The sequence below is a fragment of the Macaca thibetana genome, chromosome 4 (assembly GCF_024542745.1).
Source record: "Macaca thibetana thibetana isolate TM-01 chromosome 4, ASM2454274v1, whole genome shotgun sequence".
Taxonomy (NCBI): Eukaryota; Metazoa; Chordata; class Mammalia; order Primates; family Cercopithecidae; genus Macaca; species Macaca thibetana.
The window spans coordinates 81617841-81639613 of NC_065581.1; the positions used below are offsets into that span (position 1 = coordinate 81617841).

A 21773-nucleotide genomic window follows, 5' to 3' on the forward strand; every position below is an offset into this window, starting at 1 on the left:
CATGTTTCCTATCTTCTCCTCACTACTGGAGTGTTGAAACATTCTATACCATGCAAAAAATAACCGAAACCCCAAATCCTCCACAGGCTCCATAACCATTCCAGGTACCTCTCCTCTCTCTTCTTACAGCCAAACTTCTCCACATCTTCATACAATATTTGTTTCCCAATAAACCCTAAGTTGGTTTCCATTCCCACTACTTTACGAAAGTTGCTTTTACTATAGTTTCTAATGACCCTGTGCTGTCAATTCCAATGGACAATTTTAGTACTCATGTTTTTAAACTACTTCTCAGCTTTCAGCATAGCTGACTTCCTTCTCCAAGAGCTTTAGTTGCCTGTTGTTATAGATTGAATGTTTATGTCCCTTCCAGATTCATATGTTAAAGCCTTAACCACCAATATGATGTGTGGAAATGAGGCCTCTGGGGAGTAATTAAGGTTGGATGGGGTCATGAAGGTGGGGCTCTCATCATGGGATTAGTGCCCTTGCAAAAAGCATCACCAGAGAGCTTGGTCTCCCTCTCTCCACATGCAAAGAAGAGGTCATGTGAGTACACAGTGGGATGGCAGTTGCCTACAAGCCAAGAGAAGTCTCAAAATCAACCCTTTACCCTGAGCCCATGCAAATTTCTGTGGCTTAACACAATAAAATGGACTTATTACTTATGTAGCTCTCTTCTATAAACTGGTTGGTTGTCAGAACAGTGGCTCAGGATCCAAGGCTTCTTTTACACTGTGGATAGGCCATGTTCAGCATGTGGCCTCTGAGGTTACTGTGGGAGGGATAAAATAATGAAGGGATTGCATGTGGGAAATTTCTATGGAACTTGCCTGGATGTATTGGGCATAACATTCATACAAATATACCACTGATCAGAACTCAGTCACATGGCCCCACCTAACTTCAAAGAAGGCTGGAAAATGTAGTTTAGTTATGTGCCTAAGAAAGGGAGAAGAAACATGGATATTGGTGACCATGAGCTTTCTTCTCCATGACGAGTCTTTCAGTCCTGTCTTCAAAACACATCTTTCATTTATTTCTTGTTCTCCATTGACAATAGCTTAATCCAAGCCACTACACTCTCGCATCTCAGATACTGCAATAACTTCCTAATGAAGTTCTCTATTTTCATAATTGTTCCATTCTTTCCCCAGTGGACCAAGTAATCTTACACACGAATATAAACTTGTCAACTGCTTACTATTATTTAAATCTTGCAAGGCTTGCTCATTATCTTAGGAAAGAATCAAATGCTAAAGAGGATGTAAGAGGTTATGCAGGGTCTGCCCATTAACCATCTCAGCTAGCTTGCTGCTCTCTCCCTTGGTCACTGCTATCCATATACAGGATTATTGGGTCAGACCTTCCCTCCTCTGGAAAGCTTTTTTTTTTTTTTTTTTTCCATTTATCTTAGTCTTGGCCTTAGCCTCTTATTCATCCTTCAGGCCTCAGTTTAAATCAGTGAGTTTAAATCACTCCCTCCCTCAGGGATGTCATTTTCCCTAACATTTCCTCACACTCATACCCCAACAAAAGGCCGGACTTCGCATTATTTCCCTTTTATAATATTTGTTGCTATTGCGAATTAAATAATCTTTGTCTTTCATCTGTCTGCCTCACTAGACTGCACCCTCTATTAGGACAGGAAATGCATCTAACACCAAGGTCACCTGCCTGAAGCACATGGTGTCTGACAGCTAACAGCAGTGGTGTGCTGAAGTCTATGTGTGCTGGCTTGTGAGAGATGATTGTTAAATTCCCAGGAATATTGTAAGCTGGTTATCAAACAGCCATTATTAAAAATTAAACAATAGCAACTGATGATTAAATAAATTATATTTAAAACAGAGGTAGTAAATACCAAAAACCCATTATTTCCTAATTACTTTACTATATTTTATTGTATATGGTCTTGTGGTTATTTATGTCTATTGTATCTATAGGTGGAAATATTGAATAATAATGTGCTATGCATAGCTCATCCCAACCCCATGTTCAGTGAATTCGTGTTGGTAGCTTGAAAGGGGTCATGGTAGATCTATTAATATTAACACTTTGAAAAATAGCAAATACTACAAATCGGGGTTCCCTTCCACTTCCAACCAGCCAGTTTGTCATTTTTGCCTGAACCACACAGGTGATTTCCTTGGTTCTCCATTTATTTTGTAAGTAGACTAGCCTCCATTCTAGCAATTAAAGGTTATTATGGAAGTATTTTCCAAGCATCCTGTTCTGTGACAGATTTTCCCATTTATTTTTACTAGTTTATCAGAGGTCAATAAAATTGATCAGGAAACATGCATAACACAATTGTTTAGGGTCACATGGGATCTATAAGAACTTGTGAGTCAACTGAGCAATTTAGAGTAAAGGTACTCTCTAACACTTCCACCTTAATTCCGAATATTTTTCCACATCTTGGGAGATTCTGGAAGTAGTGAAGTCAGAGCTTTCGGCAGGGCAGAGCCTTTTAGATCACTGGTCTCCTTTGATCCGAGAGCATTTTGCATACGCAGAAGCATAGTACCCTTCCCGTGGCTTTTGACGTAATCAGCTTTAAGGTGGCATTATTTACTTGTTGCCTTGTTTTCACCACTAAATACAAATTCCTTCAAGTGAAGAAACCAATTTACGCCTGTCTCTCTAGAAAGCCCAGATGGAGTTTTGCACATCTCAAACATTCAACTGAGGTTTACTGAAGTAGGGACATCCATGTCTTTTGTCCCCTGGCTAGCTCTTTAAGGTATTCTCATTGAACCTGGAAAACTGTAAAAGTTTATAGTTTTCTTGGTTATTAGATTGGTAATTCATAAGGCTTGTTAAGAAATATACAAGAGTAAACATCAAGCCATTGAAAATTTTGAAATCTTATATTAAAACTGACTAAAACACATGAAATTTAAAATTTTTTAGATAAATTGTTTTGTCTCAAAATTAATTGTGTAATGGGATTTGATTGTAGCTCCTGGCTCTTTTTGCTTTGCCATGAAATCAAAGTAATACTCATTATGTACTATCATATTTTCACTGACTGTGGTTGTTGTTTTACTGTAGTTCACAGTTGGAATATAGAAAACAAGATGAATCATGAACAGTGTAGGAATTCGGAAAACCTGCCATCAACATTTGTTAAAAAAAAAATGCTTCTTTTTCAGATTTTTTTCAGATTTTCAAGATTAACAACAATAAGCAAACTGGCATATCTACTGTTAAAGTTCATAAAGCTTTGAAAAATTATTTAACCTTCATAAGATCTTCATAAACTCTCTATAATACGGTCTGTGATTCAGAGTGTGGGCAATGCTCTATCTGGCCCATAAGCATTAAACCACGCTAGCATAGAAGGAAGTGAACTTTGATGGTGCTATTTTGTGTGTTTTTCCTGTACCAGTGTCTGCCTGAATATGGATGTCTGGGCTAAGCCTGGTCCTGCTGGGCTTAGTCATCAGCTCTGATCATTTATCTGACTCCTTGTATTGTAGCCAACAGCAGGTCATGGGAAGTCATTTCCAGGAGGACTGTGACCATCTATAAAGAGTCACACTGGGGTAAGGCTGACCTGGCCACTGCAGCATGGGTGTGCTCTGCCTGCTCCCTCCTGGGCTTGCTGCCATTGACCACTCTTGGTTAGGTGCTGGCCACAGTCTTTTCGGGGAATGTTATGCATCCTTTCTGATCTCTGAGTCTGACAACAAGCTAAGCATATTTAATGTGGCAAAAAGTACCACATTAAATGTAAGTATATACTGCATTAAATGAAGTAAAACATTTTTTACTAAAAGTAAAAAATAACAACAGAAGTTCTGTTTTGAAGCGTTATCTCAGTGAAGAAATCTCAGACTTTTACCCTGTGGAAAAGTAGCTTGAGATAAATACTCTTGAAAACAAATTTACAAATAAGATGAATTAATTTTTTAATAAAACAGTTATGACCAAATAGAGTGTGAATAACAGTTATGGATATGTAAAATCTTGATTCCATATAATAATATGTCCTAGAGAATAGACTATAAAAATCATTATGTAATGAAATGATTTTTGTTTTGCTTCCCTCTTCATTATTTCTGGTGGATTTTGTTTTAATTAAAAAGGATTTAAAAATCCATGAAAAATCTTGAATAGCCCATAAGGAGTTTTATAAAGAAATAGTTCAATATCTTATCAAAATAGGAAGTGAGACAAGTTGAATCTCTAGTTATGTGGGAACATTTTTTGCTTTTCTGTAAGGAGATATGCTGGTAAATAAACACCTATCTCCTGATTCATATTTGGCACAAATGTACTAAATGGTCATGTTTAGTTGAGTTATGGAACAGATATTTGATTATACTCCACTGTTTAGTTGGTAACTCTACTAGCATTCCTACTACCATAGTTTCCTATAATGACAATATATAGCACTTCTTTATTTCCCAAAGTTCATCTTCTTGATGCATGTTGGGTGAAGGAGTTTCAGTATTTTCAATCTACATTCAGGCTGCCAGGGCAGAGGAATTACAATATCCTTAAATAATAGAAATAAGTTATCCTTAAAGGGAATAAACTCCTCCCTCCTTTTCCCCTTTCTTCTTATTCTCCTCATGGTTGAGAAGGAACAGTGTTGTTTATTTTACCACTGGGAAGGAGCTGGATGATCATATATTAATCACTCAATATATATCAGATTGTAATTATAATTAACATTTCATATAACCAAATAACATTTTATTTAATCCATATAATAATTTTTCACAATAGACTCTTATTTTCTCTATGTTACAGATGAGGGAATTGAAGCTCAGAGATGCTAAATAATTTGCTGAAACTCACAGAGCTGGATATGCACAGGTTTTTCTGTCCATTCTTTTTCTGTTGCGTACACATCATGCTGAAGGCAAGTAGTTGTTTCCTGTTAGAGACAATAAAAAGATGTTCATTAACTCCAGTACAATAACTCTACTGAGCTGTTAAGGCTACACATAATAAATATTTTCTTTTGAAGGAAACTCATCAGCCTTGCGGAAGACAGAAATTGGTGGAAGGCTATCCCAGTAGTAGTGTTCATTGCCTTTCCATTGGCGCAGGTAAAGATACCATGCTATCTTCCCTTTGAGTGGTATGAAGTAACAAAACACACATGTGTAGGGAAGGGAGCTCTGAATAGATGAGGGCATTTACTACAGAGGATAGCTCTGTAGTTACACTGCATGGTCTTCACTATTTCTGATGATAGCCAGTGTTACTTGTTCACTCTTATTTTATTGCGAGGCTATCAGTCCAGCAGATGAGTAGTTCTTGCTTCCTACCAATAGACAAACTCCATTCTTTCTTCTACCTTATCATGACAACTGATGCTCACATCCCAGAGCCAGAAAGTATACATATATTATCATATTGACCTTTGGAGAAAGGGGAAGTAAGTGAAGGAAAGAAGATATAACCAGCTGAGGAGGCCAGATATGAGTGCTGCATGGATTTCCAAGGACAACGGCAATGCTAAGACATTATCTGTCTCACATATTTAGTGCTTACGAGATAGAGCCATTGACTACAACACAGAATATGGCTAGAAAACACCAAGGGTGAGACCAACAACACAGTTATGAGTTGAAGTTTTCCATTAGCAGCCAAAGTTGAGGAGACTTGTTGATAAACCTAGGATTGCATCACTGATTGGTGATGTTGCTGGGGGGATCAAGACCGACCTTTCCCAAATACTGGTTCCTTCTGAGATTTAATGAAAAACACAGTTTCCTAAAAGGAAATGTCCAGAATGGGTCACATATGTATAAGTAACTCTACAAAGTTGAGTTCCACATAACTCCTTTAAATCATGAGGCTTTCCCCCAACCACACAGCTACAGCCTCCCTACAAATAGGTCTTCAAAACCCTGACATTGCTCACTATCCTAAATTTCCTGCTGTAATATGAATAACTGCAATGCGTCTCTGGCTTTGAACTTGGCCTTTTTTCCATCATCATCATAGGAATGCCATCTTCCAGTGGCACTACCATCACTCTCTAGGTTGGACCTGGACACTTACTGTTGTGGCTCTAAAATATGTCCTAGGAAGCCAGCCTAGGCAGCCATATTTCAAGTGTGACTGAATTGTGTCAACTTGAGGAAGTTAATCATCTCCCTGGGTTTCAGTTTCCTCATTTGTCAGTAGAGCTTGAGCTAAATGATAAAGTCCTTTTCAGGTATAATTTGTAATAACTCTTGCATATAAATAAAGTTTATGTTAAAACTTCTGGGCTTCCTCAAAGGGAGGGGCTCTGGGAGTACACATTTTGACTTAACTTATAAATGCAGATATTTTTCCAGGTTTCCCTCTGTACCCAAAAGAACTTTGAAGTTTACAGTGAGTTAACACCAATCTAGAGAGGCAAGCTGCAAATTACTTAGTTGGCCCAAATCAACTGTAGGTCAGTTATTTCAAGACTCGCTGAATTTTAGTGTTTGAAAAACATCAACACCTCCATTATGTCGTTAGTATCAATGGCGGAAGAAAAGCACAGTGGCATCTCTCCTAAAGAGATCAGGCTTGGGAGGTAGAAAGGTGCTTGGTGAGCTGTCACACAGAGGGTGTTTTAATAAAGAAGGTAGAACAAGGTCTTTGAAAGGGAAGTGTTGATTGCAAAGCATGTATAGAGGAATTTCAACAATAAAGCAGGCCCTATGAGACTAAATGATCAGTGATGTTATTTGAGAACTAGAAACTTAAAGATTGGCATGAAGAACGTTGTTCGTGTTAATCTATTCATCAGCTCTATTTAGAAGTCATCTCAAATACATTTTGGATGGACTGTGAGAAATTTACACAGAAAAAGTGCTACTGTGGCTTTGCCAACAAATTGTATATTTCACCATGTGCTAATGATTTTTTTTCCAAAAAAGAATACATTGTGACCTCCATAAACTTTTATATGTCAAAATAATGAAACAGAACCTTATTTTCTGGTGCCAACTTTCTATAAAATCACTCTTTAAAAAATATTAATCTCGTTGCAGCATGTAGAATTTTACACACAGCTTCAGAATAGGTCTGGCACTCTACATCTTTATAGAGTGAAAAGATTTGGAATAGATTCAAGATTCAAATGCCAAGGTTTGAATCTGTACCTTTGACTTCTTATTGTTTTAAAAAATCTATATAATATATGCTTGCTACCATATTAACTAACACTATCACCTCTTAGGTAACATCAGTTGGCTAATGTTAGTCTTTCATGACATTTTCCATAGTGAACATTTTTATATGTTTGTGATGTGGAAGACAACAAATAGGTATATATTTTCTTTTGTTCAGCAAAAGTTGTAGCTCTAAAACTAACAAAAATTAATAGCATTGCATTTTTAAAAAATGTAATCATCAACATTAAGACTGGTTAATTTGTTATTAGTATAGTGCCCTGGTTAAGACCTAAGCGCTAAGGCTGCTGTGGTTTAAGACCCAGCTTTGCCTATTACTAACTATCTGACCTTGGGTGCATTATTTAACTTTAACTTTGCTGTGCCTGGATTTTTTCATGTCTACAGCAAGGATAACAACACTTATGTGATAGGTTCTTTTGAGTTAATATTTGTGTAGTGTTTTAGATGGTACCTGGTGTAAAGCAAATGCTGTAAATCCTTGTTGTGCTTGTTATCATACTTAGCTATATATAGAGGGCTACAGAGAGAAAAAGAAAACCTACATTTTATATAGAAAAAGAAGAACAACTTAGTAGAAAAGAGTAATACAGTTACAGATATTAAATGAATATGTAAATCATTTAATTATTTGCAAATAACTGAAAAGATTCATGGTCAGCATTTTTTTGAATGATTATTTTAGGTCATAAATATTCTCTTTCAAGGCAATAGGGAATAGAGTAGGAAAATCACATCAATGGAAATGGTGGAGTAAAGACCTTCACAAAGAAATTCTCCATGGTAAAGCAAGCGAAATACTCACAAAACTTGTCAGAATCAATTTTTTCAGTACCCTATAAATTAGTTAAACACTTGCAACAATACAAGGAGAGGTTTTTTCTTTTTCTTTTTCTTTTTAAGTTGGATCTGGGTAAAAACATTACCTTTGGATGTTTGCACTTATCCTATTCCTATCACTCTTTCTCCAACTCTGTGACATAGCTTTGAAAACCAAGAGTCCCTCAACCATAATAGCTTTGAAAAACAGTAGTCTAGCAGCCACTGGAGGGACAGAGCACTGGTCTGGAGCTCCCCAGAAACATTGATATGGTTTCGCTCCTTGTCCTCACCTGAATCTCCTCTTGTAGCTCCCATAATTTTCACGTGTTGTTGGAGGGATGCGGTGGGAAATGATTGAATCATGGGCTGTGGGTCTTTTCTGTGCTGTTCTCATGATAGTGAATGGGTCTCATGAGATTTGATGGTTTTAAAAATGAGGGTTTCTCTGAACAACTCTCTTTGTCTGCCTGACACCATCCATGTAGGATGTGACTTGCTCCTCCTTGCCTTCCACCATGATAGTGAGGTCTTCCCAGCCATGTGGAATTGTGAGTCCAGTGAAACTTCTTTCTTTTGTAAATTACCCGGTCTTGGGTATGTCTTTATCAGCAATATGAAAATTAACTAATACAAACATCAGTCTCAGAAAATTGTCACTATTTGACTCATCTGGTTGTTCCTTGGAAACCCCAACTCTAAAAATTTGTCCTTTCTCAGTGTAAACTGTGCATTTCCCTGGGAGCATGTGTCAAAAATAATCAGTGACAATTGCATTATGTTGCAGCTACCTAAGGCAGTGATATGAGTTGGAGCAAGCAAGAAACTGACCAAAATATTTATAAGGAAAAGTTGGGAAATGAGATGTCCACAGGGGGCTTTGATCGGGTCTGACTATTCCTGGGAATCTGAAAAGTTGCACACGTTTTTTTTCTGCACATGTCCAGAAAAAAATCGGAAAAAGTCCTAACCTCTCAGCTCTTTCTGACCTGAGGTCTGAGGTATCATATAAGCAAGAAGTGAAAGCCAAGGCAGAGTTGTGACTGCCTGCCTGAATGTTGAAGGTATTCCCCAAAACACGCACTCAATCATTTGCCAAAGGATAGATTTGTTGATTCCAGATACTTAAAAATTTAGGGAAATTTTTGTGCAATCACTCATTGACCACTAGCCTGACTGGAGGCTTCACTGTCCACATGGCAAAGGTAGTATAGACTTCACAGAATGAGTTCAGGAAATCAACTAGATAAGACAGAAGCAACAACAATAAACAGCAGTAAGAAAAAACTCTCAGGGAAAAGGAGATAAGATTTCCAGTGTTTCAACATTATATTATTTTAAATGTCCAGTTTTCAACCAAAAACTACAAGTGCAAGAAAACAAAAAAGAATGGCAAATACTAGTAAAGAAACACTGAATAGAAACTTACTTTCTCCAAGAAGCTCGGATGTTGGACTTAGTAGCCAAAAATTTTTAAATCAAGTATCTTAAATATGTTCAAGAACCAAAGGAAACTGTTGAAAGAAAAAAAAGAAAGTATGCAAATTGATGTCTCACTAAATAGAGAATAACAATAAAGAAATGAACATAAATAAAGTAGAAATGATGACATTGAAAAGAACAGTAATTCAAATAAAAAATTTGGCTGAGAAGCTGAAAAGCATATGTGAACTGGCAAAATAATCAATGAACTTATAAATAGGTCAATTGTGAATATCAAGCCTGAAAAACACAAACAATTAAAAATGAAAAAAATTAAGAGAGCTATGCTGAGGCATTGAACAGGATCTGTGAGACAGTGTCGAGCATACCAAACACATCATGGGAATTCCAGAATGTAAGCAGAGAGATGAAGAGGAGGAAGAATGTTTGAGAAAATAATGGTAGAATCCTCCACCCCCAAAATTTGATGACAAATATAATCTACACACCCAAGAAGCTCAATGAATTCCAAGAAGGATAAACTCAAAGAGATCAATTCCTGGCTACATCATAATTAAACTTTTAAAACAAAGACACAGTGATTCTTGAAAACAGCAAGAGAAAAATATATCATCATGTTTAGGGAATCCTCAGTAAGATTAATAGGTGATTTCTTACCAGAAATAATGGGGGTCAGAATGGAGTGTGATGACTTATTCAAACTGTCGAATGAAAAAGACTAACTAAGAATTTTATATCCCACAAAGATATCTTTCCAAAAAGGACGGAAATATTAAGACATTCAAGAGATATAAACAACAAACGGAAACTAGGAAAAATCACTACTAACAAGTAATACTAAAACGAGTTCTTCAAGCTGATATAAAAGGACAATGAAGAGTTACTTAAATCCGCATGAAGAAATGAAGAACAACAATAATGGTAACTATATAGACAAATATAAATAACAATATAAATGTATTTAAAAAAATTTGTAACCTTATTTTTCTCCTATCTGATTTAAGAGACAACTGCTGCCGGGCGCGTGGCTCACGCCTGTAATCCCAGCACTTTAGGAGGCCGAGGCAGGCAGATCACGAGGTCAGGGGATGGGGACCATCCTGGCTAACATGGTGAAACCCCGTCTTTACTAAAAATACGTACTCCCATGGGGCCAAATATCATTCTGAGGTGCTACAGTGATTACAAATCTACTATCAGCAATTCCATATATCGGAACCAATCTCATCCAATGGGTTTGAGGCGGATATTCTATTGACAATACCACTCTCACACGATTTTTCACCCTTCACTTTATCCTACCTTTTATTATCACAGACCTCACAACTCTACATCTACTATTTCTACACGAAACAGGATCAAACAACCCCTGCGGTATTTTCTCTCACTCCGACAAAATTGCTTTTCATCCCTACTACACAATCAAAGATATCTTAGGCCTAATCCTTCTCTTTCTCACCTTAATAACATTAGTATTATTCTCACCTGACCTTTTAAGTGACCCAGATAACTGCACCCCAGCCAACCCCCTAAGCACTCCCCCACACATTAAGCCAGAGTGGTATTTCCTATTCGCTTATGCAATCTGACTGTCTATTCCTAATAAATTAGGAGGAGTATTAGCACTCCTCCTATCAATCCTCATCTTAACAATCATACCCATACTCCACAAATCCAAACAACAAAGTATAACATTCCGACCACTTAGTTAATCCCTATTCTGACTCCTAATCACAAATTTACTAACTCTCACTTGAATCGGAGGTCAGCCGATAAACCAGCCCTTCATGATTATTGGACAGATAGCATCCATGATATACTTCACCACAATTCTAATCTTAATACCACTAGCCTCCTTAACTGAAAACAATCTACTCAAGTGAACCTGCCCTTGTAGTACAAATTAATACACCAGTCTTGTAAACCGGAAATGGAAACTTCTCCCTAGGGCCATTCAGAAAGAAAGTATTTAACTTCACTACCAACACCCAAAACTGGCATTCTAATTTGAACTACTTTCTGTATTCTATGGGGTGCAAGCTTTAAATGCAACTTAAGTACTAATTTATTTTAGCACACCCTTATGTAAATCGTGCATTACTGCTAGCCAACATGAATATTATATAGTACTATAAATGTTTAACTGTACATAGCACATAATCTTACATACTTGCTAACAATCGTCCAATAATATGCTTACAAGCAAGAACTCTAATAAGCTAACCAACTATAGTACATAACACCAACATCCAAAGCCCAAGTATACCCCTTAGGATATCAACCAACCTAAATGTCCACTCATTGTACATAGCACATTAAATCGTTCATCGGACATAGCACATTCCAGTTAAATTAATCCCCGTCACCACGGATATCCCCCTCACTTAGGTGTCCCTTGCTCACCATCCTCCGTGAAATCAATATCCCGCACAAGAGTGCTGCTGTCCTCGCTCCGGGCCCATAACTCGTGGGGGTAGCTGCAGTGAACTGTATCCGGCATCTGGTTCTTACCTCAGGGCCATAAAACTAAGACCGCCCACACGTTCCCCTTAAATAAGACATCTCGATGGATCACGGATCTATCACCCTATTAACCAGTCACAGGAGCTCTCCATGCATTTGGTATTTTTTCTCTCGGGTCTGCACGCGACCCCATCGCAGAAAGCTGGTCCGGGCACATCGTATGTCTCAGGACCTGTCTTTGATTCCTGGTTCATACCATTGTTGATCGCACCTACGTTCAATATTCCAGCCCCGCATAATACCATAAGGTGTTATTTAATTCATGCTTGTAGGACATACCAATAACCAACTACGCAACATATTCCTCGCCACACTATAAAATCATAACAAAATTTTACCAAATCCCCCCTCCCCCATCTCTGACTTTTCTCCCCTAAAACTCACTTCTGCCAAACCCCAAAACCAAAAGCCTTAATCCACTTAGTCAGAGCCTACTTTCTCATCTTTTAGCTATGCACAACTTCAACTACTACCCCTCAACTAATATAAACCTACTTTACCTTACCACTCTCAACTTGAATTTCTTCCTTTTTTTCTCTTCTCTATTTCCCTTTTCCCATACACTCACCCACTACCAAATACATACCCTTATTATCACAACCCCAAAGGTAGCACTTCACAGCTACCTATCTTCCCTGTTTATGTAGCTTAACTTACCCAAAGCAAGACACTGAAAATGCCTAGACGGGTTTGCACACCCCATAAACAGATAGGTTTGGTCCTAGCCTTTCTATTAACTCTGGGCAAGATTACACATGCAAGCATCCCCGTCCCAGTGAAGACACCCTATAAATCACCACGATCAAAAGGAATAAGTATCAAGCACGCATAACGCAGCTCAAAACACTTTGCTCAGCCACACCCCCACGAGAGACAGCAGTGACAAACCTTTAGCAATAAACGAAAGTTTAACTAAGCTATGCTACATTCAGAGTTGATTAATTTCGTGCCAGCCACCGCGGCCATACGATTAACCCAAGCTAATAGAGACTGGCGTAAAGAGTGTTTTAGATCTAGTTCAATAAAGCTAAACTCCATCTAAATTGTAAAACCTTAGCTGATGTAAAATAAACTACGAAAGTGGCTTTAAAATTTCTGAACACACAATAGCTGAGACCCAAACTGGGATTAGATACCCCACTATGCTTAGCCTTAAACTTCAATAGTTAAAACAACAAAAATACTCGCCAGAATACTACAAGCAACAGCTTAAAACTCAAAGGACTTGGCGGTGCTTCACATCCCTCTAGAGGAGCCTGTTCTATAATCGATAAACCCTGATCCACCCCACCATCTCTTGCTCAGCCTATATACCGCTATCCTCAGCAAACCCTAATAAAGGCCACAAAGTAAGCATAAATGTCCTCGCAGAAACGTTAGGTCAAGGTGTAGCTTATGAGATGGTAAAAAATGGGCTACATTTTCTACCCCAGAAAACCCCATGATAACTCTTATGAAGCCTGAGTCCAAGGCGGATTTAGCAGTAAATTAAGAATAGAGTGCTTAATTGAATCAGGCCATAAAGCACGCACACACCGCCTGTCACTCTCCTCAAATATATTTAAGGACTACTTAACTAAACACACTTAACATTTATATAGAGGAGATAAGTCATAACACGGTAAGTGTACTGGAAAATGCACTTGGATAAATCAAGGCATAGCTTAACATAAAGCATCCGGCTTACACCCAGAAGATCTCAATACCATTTGACTGCCTTGAGCTAACACTAGCCCTAAAAATGATCAACACTAATACCAAATTAACATATACTAAATCATTTACCAATACAAAAGTATAGGCGATAGAAATTTTATCCTGGTTCTATAGACACAGTACCGTAAGGGAAAGATGAAAGAAATTAACCAAGCATAAAATAGCAAAGACTCACCCCATATCTTCTGTATAATGAATTAACTAGAAACAATTTCGCAAAGAGAACTAAAGCCAAATTCCCCGAAACCAGACGAGCTACCCAAAAACAGCTAAAAGAGCGCACCCGTCTATGTAGCAAAATAGTGGTAAGATTTATGGGTAGAGGTGACAAGCCTACCGAGCCTGGTGATAGCTGGTTATCCAAGATAGAATCTTAGTTCAATCTTAAGTTTACCTGCAGAATCACTTAATCCTCCTGTAAATTTAATTGTTAGTCTAAAGAGAGACAGCTCTTTAGACACTAGGAAAAAACCTTGTATAGAGAGTAAAAAATTCAATTCCCATAGTTGGCCCAAAAGCAGCCATCAATTAAGAAAGAGTTCAAGCTCAACATCAATCATCTGAAAAATCCCAAGCATCCTACTGAACTCCTCACATCACACTGGATTAATCTATTATTTCATAGAAGCAACAATGTTAGTATAAGTAACATGAATATTTTCTCCACCACATAAACCTAAATCAGACCGAAAAACTTCACTGATGCTTAACAGCCCAGTATTAATAAATGTAAACAAGCCAGTATTATCTACACTGTTAATCCAACACAGGCATGCTTTAAGGAAAGGTTAAAAAAAGTAAAAGGAACTCGGCAAACTCAGCCCCGCCTGTTTACCAAAAACATCACCTCTAGCATTACCAGTATTATAGGCACCGTCTGCCAAGTGACACATGTTTAACTGCCACGGTACCCTGACCCTGCAAAGGTAGCATAATCACTTGTTCTTTAAATAGGGACTTGCATGAATGGCACCACGAGGGTTCAGCTGTCTCTTACTTTCAACCAGTGAAATTGACCTGCCAGTGAAGAGGCGGACATAAAATAATGAGACGAGAAGACCCTATGGAGCTTTAATTTATTAATGCAATCAAAATCATACAAATCTACGGACCCTTAAACCACTACATCTGCATTAAAGATTTGGTTGGGGTGACCTCGGAGCATAACTAAACCTCCGAATAACCTATGCTATGACTACACAAGCCAAAGCGAGCCAACATCTGTAATTGATCCAATAACTTGACGAACGGAACAAGTTATCCTAGGGATAACAGTGCAATCCTATTCTAGAGTCCATATTGACAATAGGGTTTACGACCTTGATGTTGGATCAGGACATCCTAATGGTGCAGCAGCTATCAAGGGTTCGTTTGTTCAACGATTAAAGTCCTACGTGATCTGAGTTCAGACCGGAGCAATCCAGGTCAGTTTCTATCTATTCTATATTTCTCCCTGTATGAAAGGATAAGAGAAATTGGGCCCACTTCATAAAGTGCCCTCATTCCATAGATGACCTAATCTCAATCTAACAAAACATCATATACTCAGCCCAAGAATAGGGTTTGTTAAGATGGCAGAGCCCTGCAATTGCATAAAATTTAAAACTTTACAATCAGCGGTTCAACTCCTCTTCTTAACAACATGTCCACAACAAACCTTCTACTCCTCATTATACCTGCACTAGCCGCCATAGCATTTCTCACACTCATTGAACGAAAATTACTAGGCTATATACAACTACGCAAAGGACCTAATATTGTTGGCCCTTACGGACTATTACAACCCTTTGCCGACACAATAAAACTCTACCAAAGAATCTTTAAAACCTTCAACGTCTACTACCATTCTCTACATCACCGCACCAGCCTTAGCCTTTTCCATTGTCCTTCTCCTATGAACCCCTCTTCCCATACCCAACCCCCAATCAACTTTAACCTAGGACTTCTGTTTATTCTAGCTACGTCCAGTCTAGCTGTCTACTCCATTTTGTGATCAGGATGAGCATCAAATTGAAACTATGCACTAACGCCCAAACAATCTCATATGAAGTTACTCTTGCTATTATTCTATTATCAGTATTACTAGTAAGCGGCTCATTCAATCTTCACATACTTATCACAACACAAGAATACCTTTAGTACATACGTACTAAAAACACAAAACATTAGCTGGGCATGGTGGTGGGTGCCTGTAGTCCCAGCTACTAGGGAGGCTGAGGCAGGAGAATGGCGTGAACCCGGGAAGCGGAGCTTGCAGTGAGATTGCGCCAGGGCACTCCAACCTGGGCGACAGAGAAAGACTCCGTCAAAAAAAAATAATAATAAAATAAAAAATAAAAAAAAAGACAACTGCAAAACCAATAATTATAAATCTGTATACATGGGTGCCTTATGTATAAAGATGTTATTTATATAAATATAATAGCAACAGAAAGGGGAGAAGGCAAAATAGGAGAGAAGATTACATAAAACCAGTTTTGAATATTATTGAAATTACGTTGTTATTAATTTGAACTAGATTTTTATGTGATATTAATCCCTAGGGCAACTACCAAGAAAATAAAAAATACAGCAAAAGAATGACAAGAAAATAAAAATGATAAATTAGAAAATATCTATGTAAGACAAAAAATTAATGGAGATAGAGGAACAAAACAGACACAAAACATATGTAGAAGACAAATTATGTATGGCAGATGTAAAGTTTACCTTATCATTCATTATATTGAATGTAAATTAATGCTTTAATAATAAAGCAGAGATTGGAAGAATAAATAAAAATTATGACCTAACACTGTGCTATCTGTAAAAGATATGCCTTAGATTCAAAGACACGAATAGCTGAAAGCAAAAGGATAGAAACAGATTACTGCAAACAGTAATCAATACAGACAAAACAGACTTTGAAACAAAAATTTTTACTAAAGCCAAAAAGTACATTTTATAATGATAAAAGAGATGATCCATCAAGAAAATATAATAATTACAAACAAATATGTGCCTAACAGCAGAGCCCCCAATTTTTAAAGCAAAAACAGAATTTAAGAGAGAAACAGACAACTCACAATAACAGTTGGAGACTTCAATGCCCCACTTTCAATAATAGATAAAACAATTGAAAAGATCAGCAAGAAAATACAAGACTTGAACAACACTATAACAAGCATCTAATAAATACTAAATAGCAGAATACAAATTTTTTCTCAAGTGCACATGGAATATTCTTAAGGATATATCATATGTTAGGTCATAAAACAAGTCTTAATAAATCTGAAAGGATTGAAATGATAAAAGTATGTTCTCTGATCACATGGAATGAAATTAGAAATCAATAATAGAAGAAAATTTGGAAATTTCAAAATATATGTAAACAACACACTTTCTTAAGCAATACAAATTTATTATCTAACAGTTCTGAAGGTCAGAAGTTTGAAATGAATGTCACTGGGTTAAAATCAAGGTGTCACCAAGGCTTCTTTCTTTCTGAAGGCTGCTTTCTTTCTGAAGGCTCTAAAAGGAAATCCATTGTCTTGCCTTTTAGAGCTTCTGTACACTATTCACATTTCTTAGCTGGTCCCTTCTGTCTTAAAGTCAACAATGGCTGGTCAAGTTTTACTCACACTGTGTCACCCTGCCTCTGAAACAACACAATTTTAAATAACTAATAGTCAAAGAAGAAATTATAAGAGAATTTAGAAACTCCCTTGAGATGAATTAAAATAAAAACAAAACGTACAAAACTTGTGGGATGCAGCTAAAACAGTGAGGTATTAAAGAGATCTGTAGATGTAAATCTTTATATCAAAAAAGAGAACAGATTTTAACTTGTGACCTAACTTTCTACCTTAAGAAATTAAGGGGGCGGAGCAAGATGGCCTAATAGGAACAGCTCCAGTCTCCAACTCCCAGCGCAAGTGACACAGAAGACCAGTGATTTCTGCATTTTCAACTGAGGTACTGGGCTCATCTCACTAGGGAGTGCCTGAAAATTGGTGCTGGTCAGCTGCTGCAGCCCGACCAGCAAGAGCTGAAGCAGGGCGAGGCATCACCTCACCTGGGAAGCGCAAGGGGGAAGGGAATCCCTTTTCCTAGCCAGGGGAACTGAGACACACAACACCTGAAAAATCGGGTAACTCCCACCCCAATACTGCGCTTTAAGCAAACGGGCACACCAGGAGATTATATCCACACCTGGCCGGGAGGGTCCCACGCCCACGGAGCCTCCCTCATTGCTAGCACAGCAGTCTGTGATCTAACCGCAAGGCAGCAGCGAGCCTGGGGGAGGGGCGCCCACCATTGCTGAGGCTTAAGTAGGTAAACAAAGGTGCTGGGAAGCTCGAACTGGGTGGAGCTCACAGCAGCTCAAGGAAACCTACCAGTCTCTGTAGACTCCACCTCTGAGGACAGGGCACAGCTAAACAACAACAACAACAACAACAACAACAAAAAAACAGCAGAAACTTCTGCAGACACAAACGACTCTGACAGCTTTGAAGAGAGCAGTGGATCTCCCAACATGGAGGTTGAGATCTGAGAAGGGACAGATTGCCTGCTCAAGTGGGTCCCTGACCCCTGAGTAGCCTAACTGGGAGACATCCCCCACTAGGGGCAATCTGACACCCCACACCTCACAGGGTGGAGTACACCCCTGAGAGGAAGCTTCCAAAGCAAGAATCAGACAAGTACACTCGCTGTTCAGCAATATTCTACCTTCTGCAGCCTCTGCTGCTGATACCCAGGCAAACAGGGTCTGGAGTGGACTTCAAGCAATCTCCAACAGACCTACAGTTGAGGGTCCTGACTGTTAGAAGGAAAACTATCAAACAGGAAGGACACCTACACCAAAACCCCATCAGTACGTCACCATCATCAAAGACCAGAGGCAGATAAAACCACAAAGATGGGGAAAAAGCAGGGCAGAAAAGCTGGAAATTCAAAAAATAAGAGCGCATCTCCCCCGGCAAAGGAGCGCAGCTCATCGCCAGCAACGGATCAAAGCTGGATGGAGAATAACTTTGACGAGTTGAGAGAAGAAGGCTTCAGTCCATCAAACTTCTCAGAGCTAAAGGAGGAATTATGTACCCAGCGCAAAGAAACTAAAAATCTTGAAAAAAGAGTGGAAGAATTGATAGCTAGAGTAATTAATGCAGAGAAGGTCATCAACGAAATGACAGAGATGAAAACCATGACACGAGAAATACGTGACAAATGCACAAGCTTCAGTAACCAACTCAATCAACTGGAAGAAAGAGTATCAGCAATTGAGGATCAAATGGATGAAATGAAGCGAGAAGAGAAACCAAAAGAAAAAAGAAGAAAAGAAATGAACAAAGCCTGCAAGAAATATGGGATTATGTAAAAAGACCAAATCTACGTCTGATTGGGGTGCCTGAAAGTGAGGGGGAAAATGGAACCAAGTTGGAAAACACTCTTCAGGATATCATCCAGGAGAACTTCCCCAACCTAGTAGGGCAGGCCAACATTCAAATCCAGGAAATACAGAGAATGCCACAAAGATACTCCTCGAGAAGAGCAACTCCAAGACACATAATTGCCAGATTCACCAAAGTTGAAATGAAGGAAAAAATCTTAAGGGCAGCCAGAGAGAAAGGTCAGGTTACCCACAAAGGGAAGCCCATCAGACTAACAGCAGATCTCTTGGCAGAAACTCTACAATCCAGAGGAGAGTGGGGGCCAATATTCAACATTCTTAAAGAAAAGAATTTTCAACCCAGAATTTCATATCCAGCCAAACTAAGTTTCATAAGTGAAGGAGAAATAAAATCCTTTACAGATAAGCAAATGCTTAGAGATTTTGTCACCACCAGGCCTGCCTTACAAGAGACCCTGAAGGAAGCACTAAATATGGAAAGGGATAACCGGTACCAGCCATTGCAAAAACATGCCAAAATGTAAAGACCATCGAGGCTAGGAAGAAACTGCATCAACTAACGAGCAAAATAACCAGTTAATATCATAATGGCAGGATCAAGTTCACACATAACAATCTTAACCTTAAATGTAAATGGACTAAATGCTCCAATTAAAAGACACAGACTGGCAAATTGGATAAAGAGTTAAGACCCATCAGTCTGCTGTATTCAGGAGACCCATCTCACATGCAGAGATATACATAGGATCAAAATAAAGGGATGGAGGAAGATCTACCAAGGAAATGGAGAACAAAAAAAAGCAGGGGTTGCAATACTAGTCTCTGATAAAACAGACTTTAAACCATCAAAGATCAAAAGAGACAAAGAAGGCCATTACATAATGGTAAAGGGGTCAATTCAACAGGAAGAGCTAACTATCCTAAATATATATGCACCCAATACAGGAGCACCCAGATTCATCAAGCAAGTCCTTAGACACTTACAAAGAGACTTAGACTCCCATACAATAATAATGGGAGACTTCAACACTCCACTGTCAACATTAGACAGATCAACGAGACAGAAAGTTAACAAGGATATCCAGGAATTGAACTCATCTCTGCAGCAAGCAGACCTAATAGACATCTATAGAACTCTCCATCCCAAATCAACAGAATATACATTCTTCTCAGCACCACATCACACTTATTCCAAAATTGACCACATAATTGGAAGTAAAGCACTCCTCAGCAAATGTACAAGAACAGAAATTATAACAAACTGTCTCTCAGACCACAGTGCAATCAAACTAGAACTCAGGACTAAGAAACTCAATCAAAACCACTCAACTACATGGAAACTGAACAACCTGCTCCTGAATGACTGACTACTGGGTACATAACGAAATGAAGGCAGAAATAAAGATGTTCTTTCAAACCAATGAGAACAAAGATACAACATACCAGAATCTCTGGGACACATTTAAAGCAGTGTGTAGAGGGAAATTTATAGCACTAAATGCCCACAAGAGAAAGCAGGAAAGATCTAAAATTGACACTCTAACATCACAATTAAAAGAACTAGAGAAGCAAGAGCAAACGTATTCAAAAGCTAGCAGAAGGCAAGAAATAACTAAGATCAGAGCAGAACTGAAGGAGATAGAGACACAAAAAACCCTCCAAAAAATCAATGAATCCAGGAGCTGGTTTTTTGAAAAGATCAACAAAATTGACAGACCGCTAGCAAGACTAATAAAGAAGAAAAGAGAGAAGAATCAAATAGACGCAATAAAAAATGATAAAGGGGATATCACCACCGACCCCACAGAAATACAAACTACCATCAGAGAATACTATAAACACCTCTATCCAAATAAACTAGAAAATCTAGAAGAAATGGATAATTTCCTGGACACTTACACTCTTCCAAGACTAAACCAGGAAGAAGTTGAATCCCTGAATAGATCAATAGCAGGCTCTGAAATTGAGGCTATAATTAATAGCCTACCAACCAAAAAAAGTCCAGGACCAGATGGATTCACAGCTGAATTCTACCAGAGGTACAAGGAGTAGCTGGTACCATTCCTTCTGAAACTATTCCAATCAATAGAAAAAGAGGGAATCCTCCCTAACTCATTTTATGAGGCCAACATCATCCTGATACCAAAGCGTGGCAGAGACACAACAAAAAAAGAGAATTTTAGACCAATATCCCTGATGAACATCAATGCAAAAATCCTCAATAAAATACTGGCAAACCGAATCCAGCAGCACATCAAAAAGCTTATCCACCATGATCAAGTGGGCTTCATCCCTGGGATGCAAGGCTGGTTCAATATTCACAAATAAATAAACGTAATCCAGCATATAAACAGAACCAAAGACAAGAACCACATGATTATCTCAATAGATGCAGAAAAGGCATTTGACAAAATTCAACAGCCCTTCATGCTAAAAACTCTCAATAAATTCTGTATTGATGGAATGTACCTCAAAATAATAAGAGCTATTTATGACAAACCGACAGCCAATATCATACTGAATGGGCAAAAACTGGAAAAATTCCCTTTGAAAACTGGCACAAGACAGGGATGCCCTCTCTCACCACTCCTATTCAACATAGTGTGGAAGTTCTGGGTAGGGCAATCAGGCAAGAGAAAGAAATCAAGGGTATTCAGTTAGGAAAAGAAGAAGTCAAATTGTCCCTCTTTGCAGATAACATGATTGTATATTTAGAAAATCCCATTGTCTCAGCCCAAAATCTC

The 21773-nt window shown here is 38.3% G+C and overlaps 1 protein-coding gene across 2 annotated transcripts in view; it reads right to left on the reverse strand.

Moving 5' to 3' along the window:
• The window catches only part of CEP162 (centrosomal protein 162), a 457088-nt gene that overhangs the window by 336558 nt on the left and 98757 nt on the right, over nucleotides 1-21773 (reverse strand). The window lies entirely within an intron of this gene.